This window comes from Trichoplusia ni, chromosome 19, assembly GCF_003590095.1.
Source record: "Trichoplusia ni isolate ovarian cell line Hi5 chromosome 19, tn1, whole genome shotgun sequence".
In the NCBI taxonomy this organism is placed as follows: Eukaryota; Metazoa; Arthropoda; class Insecta; order Lepidoptera; family Noctuidae; genus Trichoplusia; species Trichoplusia ni.
Genome location: NC_039496.1, coordinates 1,959,615 through 1,967,840, shown reverse-complemented (window position 1 = coordinate 1,967,840; position 8,226 = coordinate 1,959,615). Strand labels below are relative to the sequence as shown.

Here is an 8,226-nt window from a genome sequence, read left to right as displayed (position 1 = left end):
TTCTAAGAAATCCAAGGGAAAAGATGGAGTGACGCCATTCCTTTTCGGGCTCAACAGAGGAACATTGACAGGACAAGAATCTGAATTAAGCGACGATTTAGGAGTAAGATGTTGATATCTTTCATTTCATCTTTGAAATACCAGTTGATTGAGTGTTGAAGCTTATTACTATATTAATCCATTTAATTATTAAACTAACAATTATATTTCTAATTAAAGAAATATGCAACTGCATATTTTTTTTAGAAAAGCCTTTCTAGATAATAAAATAAATTCAATTGAAATTTTAAACGAAAACTTTCGCAATGTTATCAAGGATCAGAAGCTTCGTAGCGCGAACGCAACACTAAAGAAAATATTGCGATACAGCAGAAAACAATAAAACCATCTGCACACTATCCCAAAAAGGTTTACCTTCAAGTAATGCGGAGGAGAGTGTTCGCAGGGGTCTTCTACAATGGTTGGAGGAGCGGAGACTGCGCATGTTCGGCGGCGAACATCGCGGGCTGGCGAGAGCCACTCCAGTCCGCGTACGGAACCCGGGCACGCCGCGTCGACGCCCGCGGCCTCGCGCACTCGCCCGCAATGTAAACACTACAAACTAGTTCTTTTTTAATTGGTGCACCGTACTTGTGACTATTGTGTGAAAGTTTAAATAAAGTTCGACTTACAAAGGACGGTCTTTCCGAGTGCAATAGGTATTTATTTGTTACTTATTTTATGTTTTATTTGAAAAAAGTTGCTGTTTCGTTTTTAATGTGAAATTTACTTGCGTCACCGTTTCGCTACGAAACTTTACGAAGTCACACAAAATGAGTATGAAAATTAGTTTTAATGCGTATTGAGACCATTAACCGCAGCTCTTATCACGCAATGTCGCTTTCATAGCATGTGACTTATATTTCAACTCTTTTACTTCGTAAAACCACTTTTAAAGGACTTATGCTAAACATAAAATAATTGATAGACTTATACTTCGTACAAAGTGCCACAGTTACTTATTTTATGTTATAAATACGTGAAACTTGTGACAAAGGTCGTATATAACTTTGAAGGACCATTTATTGTAAAAGGTTCTCTGATAAATTTAAAAATTGCCTTATTTAGTTTTTTCTGTTTAAATTAAAGAAAGCTAAATGCGATTTGTTTATTGACACTTAAAATATATATAAAAAAATCAAAAATACATTGGAAATCAATGGTTATCATGATATAAAAACCACTTACCAATTGACAAAAATAATAAAATTTAAAAATGAGAATAAAACGTGCAATGCACCAAAAAGGTCCAAAAAAGACAAAATGTCTACGAAACTTAATGATTCCAAAAACATTTCCTTATTGCCTCTCATTATCTTAATTTCTATCTCATTCATGTTTTTCTCTAAGTTCGACCAACCTTGTTACGTTCCCGTCGGCCGAGAGCGACGGGTCGCACCGTTACAATCAAATTAATAATTCAAAAAAGTACAATGTTTTCCTTTACCAATTCCACGGTTATTCAAATTAGATCACAGCATGGAATGATCACGCTCTCGTAAATAAAATTTACTGCATATTGTAGAGTTGGATACACCGAGTTAAAACCATTTAGCAAAAAGTGTTTATTTGCTGGTCATTTCAAATTCGGGTCGAATTGTATTTTTTATGCATCTGTTTTTCGTAATTGGCAATTAAAAAATAACAATTTGTTGCTCAAAAAGTAGTTAAACAATGAGACCCCATTTTATTTCTTTATCTGCTTACTAATTAGCAATTAAATATTTCGTCACAAAATGTAATTTACAAATAATATAATGACAAACAAATATATAATGAGTTTATGGATAATAGGCAATAGTAGTAAAAATAGAAACACACTGAACAGTTCAAAATGATACGGAATAGGACAGGAGAAAAATGTAACAACCAAATAGAAGATCGAAGGCCAACCGATATAATCGGGTTTAAGAAGATTTTATCAAAAGCTTCTTAAAAGCTTGCGATAATTATCTAGTTTTATTTTGTAACAAAGAAAAATGGCCAGCGATAAAGAATAAATCTTGGAACTAGTACTTACTTATAATATATTTAGTACAAACATAAATGAATATTAAATTAATTAAGGTTAAATATGATAATCATCTTCGGCTTTTCCGAAATTGATTATCCCTAAACCTTAATAGACTCAATACTTAATGATTCCCTACTTCATTAATTCAATCCAGATTAATCAACGACAATCTCTTTTCGTTCCGTCTCGTTTCATCAGGCGGTTTTTCCATTTTCACGCATAAGCCCCAAAGCCTCTGACATTAAGAGGTAATTGAGCACAAAGGGGACACAAAAATCTACGTCCCAATTCCCCCAACATGTCTGACAAGGCGCTATACGTGACCCTTCAACGTCACACAAAACAATTTCGGGGCATCCGAATTTGGACGGGAAGCTGCACATCTCCTCATGTCTGAGTCAGCCGCGATGCTACGGCCTTTTGAACATATCGTGAATGTAACAGCACGTCGTGTTTGCATAATGCCCGATGGTTTATTTCTGTTTGAGACACAATTTAATTTGAAACAGATTTTTGTTTGGAGCGGCCATTGTTTCATATTAATGAACCTCTGAACTCTCGACATTAAGACTGTCACACTTTGTCAAGGCTATTGATTTAGAGATTCTCTTTGAAGTGTTGAGTAAAAGAGGAACGGTTTTTAGTTTGAAGTTGGGAATGCCTTAAGATACGATTTTCGGGACTTTATGACGCTATAACCTAAGTATTACTCAGGTGGGCTATCACTAGCACTTAGGTGGACGTTTTCGATGTTTTCGCTTGAATCATACTGAAGCTATGAGCTGCCATTAATCTAGCGTATTACATAAAGCAGATTCTTTTAATTATATGCCTGAAGTTATGGTTATGGTTTTCATTTGTTTTATTCTTTAATGTCTTCCATTGTTTCTATAGCTTTTCTGTCTTTTGGGTATCACAGAAACAAACAATTTGAAATGAAACATTCTAACTTGAAAGACAAGACTCGTGCCCATTTAAAAGCTCTGAAAACACACAGTTACATTGTGCTCTCTCAAAGCACTATTCGTTCTCATTTCTTAGACATTCGAGATCGTATCTCGCACACGCATTCGTAAAATTTCGTTACAAAAGATAGCTTTAGTGTTTTCTATAAAATGGCAATGTTGTGAAACAGTTTTCTAGAAATGCGTCTAACATTTCATTTCAAAGAAAGAAATAGTTGTAAATTCCTTTTATTTTTTCGATAAAACCGACACGATATAAGTAAAAATTATTTGCATGCTACATTTATACTGGTCATATAGACTGACAATATAGGCCATTTAAAAAAAAAATTGAGCATTGTACTACAAAGCAAGCTATACAATGTCCTACAAAACTTAAACATTAATATCAGTAAGTTAAAACACGACTTTATATCTCAAACGACCATTTTGGATACGTTTAGACGAAAACACATACAAAAGCTCCCTGATATTGTGACATAGGAGTGTTTTTCACGCCACAATCCCGATCTATTCCGTCTATCAACAGAATCTTCATGACAGCAGTATTTCGCGGTGACCGTTATATCACTGGACATTTATGGCCGACTGTAGATGAATTATAAATACTTGACCAACTCAGCTCTTTGTTTTTCGGCTGTTTCAAACTTTCGGATTTAGTGTGTCGTCCGATCTATAATGTGATTGTTGACTATTATGGTTCGGTTTGATGTAACTGATGACGCCTGGTTCGGATTTGTTTGTTACAGTGTATTGTATATTTCGAATGTTGTTGTACCCTAGATTTCTCTGTGAGTTATGGTGACGAAGAAAGTAACAGGTTTTGTGGGGATTTTGTTTTTGGGAAAGTGGTTCAAAGGTGGTAAATGTCGTTCTTTCCAAAATTTGAAGTTGCTCAATAGAAGGTCGGCGTTATTTCATGAATGAAAGTTACCTAATATCAATTAGATTAATCGCTCTCACGCCAGTTGCAATACTCAAAGAAACATTACCTCTACTTTGGCGCCTCATTAATCTAGCGCAAGAAAACTTAACTTGAGTGCTAACGATCCTCGCATTTTGTACTCGACTTCTCGCTCGGAGAAATATGTAATTTGATTTTGTTGAAAAGAAATTTCTTTACATCTACAGATTTAATTAAAACAAATTGTGGTCTTACGGATTTTTTCCTGTTCTTACGTATTTGACAATGGAAATACCTATTTATAGGTGTAAAAGACTCGGATTTTAATTAATAACGTCCACAAATAGATTTTTTTTGGATTTGTGCCACACAATTTGTATATTTAAACAAGCTTACCCCGCGAGCGATGCTAATACTAATCAATATGAATCGCAAGCTGAATTGTTGAACAATAATCTACTTTGGCTCGCCCGAGGGCTTTATGGTTCACTTACGTATGATAATAATTCGATTACCATGCATCTAAAACGTTTAGACGCAGTACGCATAATGGGACCGCCCCTCTATAGCCTGCAGAAATAACCGCATAAAACAGCGAGTATGAGCATACTCCTTTGTGCTCCCCCTGTATAGAGTTGCGCAGAGCAACGTCCAGGACTTAATGTGGCGAGCCGCATAGCGCTTACGTACTGGATATAACTATTAGGTTAAATAATCTCGTGTTATTAACTGCAGATTTAAATGTAAATGCCTTTAAGAAAACGCTGAATGTATTAAAAATAAAACAGCTCGTTTTATTAAAAGTTTTTCAACGCGTTAAAACTGTGATAGACGAAAATTTTAAACGCGATGAGTCTACTAAATTATTAATTGCAATTTTAAATCTAATTAACTTTTTAATTAAATTCCCCCAAGATTTAACGTGCAACCTATAGTTGCTATAAATTGAATCGCGGGTACGATTAACTTTATTATCTTTAGTAATAAGGGTCAAGCTTTGAGACCGGGGATTTGATTTTCCTTTGAAGTGATATTGTATTGTTAGGTTATTTTGAGTATATTCCCGACGTACAACCATTTTTAGTTTGTTTTAGTAGTAAAAGTTTTTACTATAAAAATACATGTGATATTGTGTTCATTTGATAGATGATATTGTTCGGCCGAATAGTATTTCTGTAGTTCTTAATTGTTCGTATTTTGTAAGCTTGTCTAAGCTTTTAAACAAGTATACTTAGTACTGCTTCACATTACAACTGAGTTGTCAGCAGATGTTTGTTTTTTTTTTAAATATGAGAGAACATTTTCGTGTAGTGACCAAATACGTTTTCGACAAGTGACTTGCTTTTCTCATTCCCTTAGATTTAGATTTGAATAATTCGTCTGCATTGGTGCTCCGAGAATTATCAATTTTCAAGAGGCCTTGACTGTCCAACCCCAGTGACAATAATAACCCTACCATAATATAAATCTTTCTACTCCGAATGCCCAGCACGAAGGTTTACAAATGTCAAGGCGTTACACTTTAGCATAAATTTATTAAAATCGATATCAAAGTTTAATAATCCTCTTCAAAATAAACGGTTAACTCAATTAAAAATTATGTTTAAATCAATTATTCATGAAGCTGAAATAAACTATTCGGGTGACAAAAATAGAAAAGGGCGAAAGGTTAATTAAGATGGATTATTCAATTTGAACGGCAATAATTACTCCGCAGTTGGTATATTTATAACAAAATAGATGTGCGACCTTTTTGCAATATTTATTTTGTACTGAGAGTCGAGCGTCGGCAAATGAATTCTTATTTTGTTTTCGAAGAATAGCGTTTATTTATTCCGGGCAATTTATTTAGAAAATACTAAAGGTAATTTAACTCGTAGTGTAAAAAGAGGGGTGTTATAAGTTCGACGTGTCTGTTTGTATGCTGCATCGTAGCTCCCGAACAGAATTGAGGGATTTTAATTTAATCACTTTGTTTTGTATTAAATGAGTACTATGTGCGAGAGTCCTTAGATATGTTTGATATAAAGCAGACGAGCTATTTAAAAATTGCGGGGGTGAAAGTTTTAACTGTGAGGTCTTTTTTATGTGTTTTATTTTATCTTCTCCATATTTCGTATTTTTCATATCATCTGCATAGTTTTTTCCCAACTATAAAGGAATCGGTTGCCAGTCTTAACAGATGCAACTAGTGTTTTGTATGAAGCGACTTATGTGACCTCAAACCAGTGACTCGGGCAACCATACGCCTTGATAACACTGGTTTTCCGATTTTTATGACTTTTGACTACTTATGACATCAGTCAAAGAGATGCAATTGACAATTTAATGCCTGGCATAGCTATTTTTTAATGCTAAACATTAAAGTTTCAATTTCTTCCTCTTAACCTTTGAAATATCAAATTCTTAACGTAACATTTTGTTGCAGAAAATTGGTAATTTTTCCTCCATTCTTGTCATGTTATGAGGCGTCGGGGCAAAACGTTTTCCTGCCATTCAAATGTTTTCATTCATGTTCTACCATTTCAATATTCTTTAATACTGCGAAGAATTTATGAAGTGTCGTCTTCATCATCTTCCTGTATAACATTATTATCTTGGTATAACACGGTGGTAAATCGGTTGTATCTTTGATGGTATGCCAATTTGCTATGCCACTGTCTTGGTCTTTTGAAGGTGGTACTCACCTTACTTTTTCCAGATTTAGAGTTCCGTAACCAAAGGGTAAAAACGGAAACATATTACTAAAGATCCGCTGATCGGGACGTCCTTATATCACCAGGATCTCATGATTCGTAACAGGGAGGCAGTTTAAATTTTCACAGATGATGGATAGTTAATTTAACCGCAAATTTTCGGAAATATAAAGGCTCAGAAGAAAACCTTCATACCCAATGTCGGGAGTTCAACTGGTTTAAATAATTGTATCCATGTTTTTCCTCTCAGGCTTTGGTAACCTAAATATGTATTTTCTTTATTTCGCCATAACTTCTGATTTTGATCTAATTTAGATTTATGCGGTATATATCTACGTACGCAAGACTGTTTATTTTCCAAGAAAAAACTATCTGGTATATGAAACCACTTTCCAATTTTCACAAGACACAAGACTGTTTTAATTTTTAATTATCTCTTTGTATTATTTAACAGTCTCAACAAGCTTGTGGAAGTGAATCTCTCGCGTCCACAGTCTTAACGTCATGAAAAGCAAGACATATTTTACAGCGAACATAACGTTAGACATTATTGCCCTCATCGCCACAAGTTTCGTAGATTGTCGCCTTTATTACGATAAACGTGACACTATCTATCTAGCCTACGGCTACACGCCCGGCCTTCCCGGCGTTCATATATTTTAGTTTTGAGAATTACGAGATTATAGGAAGATAAATTAGACGATTATAAGAAAAAAGAATCTAGGGTATGCTTTGATTAAAAATGTTTATAATTTCAACCGGACACCCGGACATTACCGGAGGTTAAACTACGCTTGACGCGGTTGGTCCGTAGATGGGTGACCATCTTTGGTTCTCATAACGAGTTCCTCCGTGTTTCGGAAGGCACGTTAAATTGTGGGTCCCGGGTGTTGTTCCTACATATTTGACATTCGTTTCAGGTAGTCAGAAGCTTGAAAATCTGACAACCAGTCTAACCAAGGGGTATCGTTTTGCTTAGGTAAATTAGGTCGCTCCTTGTAAAACACTGATACTTAGCTGAATCCGGTTAGGCTGGAAGCCGACCCCAACATAGTTGGGAAAAGGCATGGCCGATGATAATGTCAACCGGACATTGACCTAGTCCTGGTCAAAGAACTCTCTTTATAGTTTGCTTTTACACATTTATAACTTTCAATACAGCCTTAAGGAAGAAGGGTGTTTTCTTTATGTTTAATTCAAATAGTAAAATAAGTCACAAATGGGATAGGTTGTCTTTTGAACAGCATTTTATGTATTCTGCAGTTGTTTAGATGATTACGATATAATAAACTAGTTGACTAGTTGAGACAGAATTGAAATAAGCCTAAAATGTATATATTTGTATTGAATTGTTTTTAAGACGTCAATTAGAACAGTTTTCATGATTCAGAAATAGTAATTCTAAGAGTACCAAAGATGAACCATCAGTTTCTGAAACAAATTGATATTTAATACTCGTTTGATCCTAGTATAATGAAAAATAAAGAAATCATTATGTGAAAGTTTGTTCCACTGTACGGTTCGTAGAACATGTTTTGTAGTATTTTTTATTTAAAAATCTCACATCTGTGTATGATGTACGAGTTAATATTTATTTAAGCAAGTATT

At 34.6% G+C, this 8,226-nt stretch overlaps 1 protein-coding gene across 1 annotated transcript in view; it reads left to right on the top strand.

Moving 5' to 3' along the window:
* The first annotated feature begins 278 nt into the window (after positions 1 to 278).
* LOC113503350 (hemicentin-2-like) overlaps positions 279 to 8,226 on the top strand; it is a 45,871-nt gene continuing 37,923 nt past the window's right edge. Inside the window, exon 1 of the mRNA XM_026885239.1 lies at positions 279 to 698. The gene's annotated coding sequence lies outside the window, so the exon portion shown is untranslated. The remainder of the gene's footprint in view (positions 699 to 8,226) is intronic.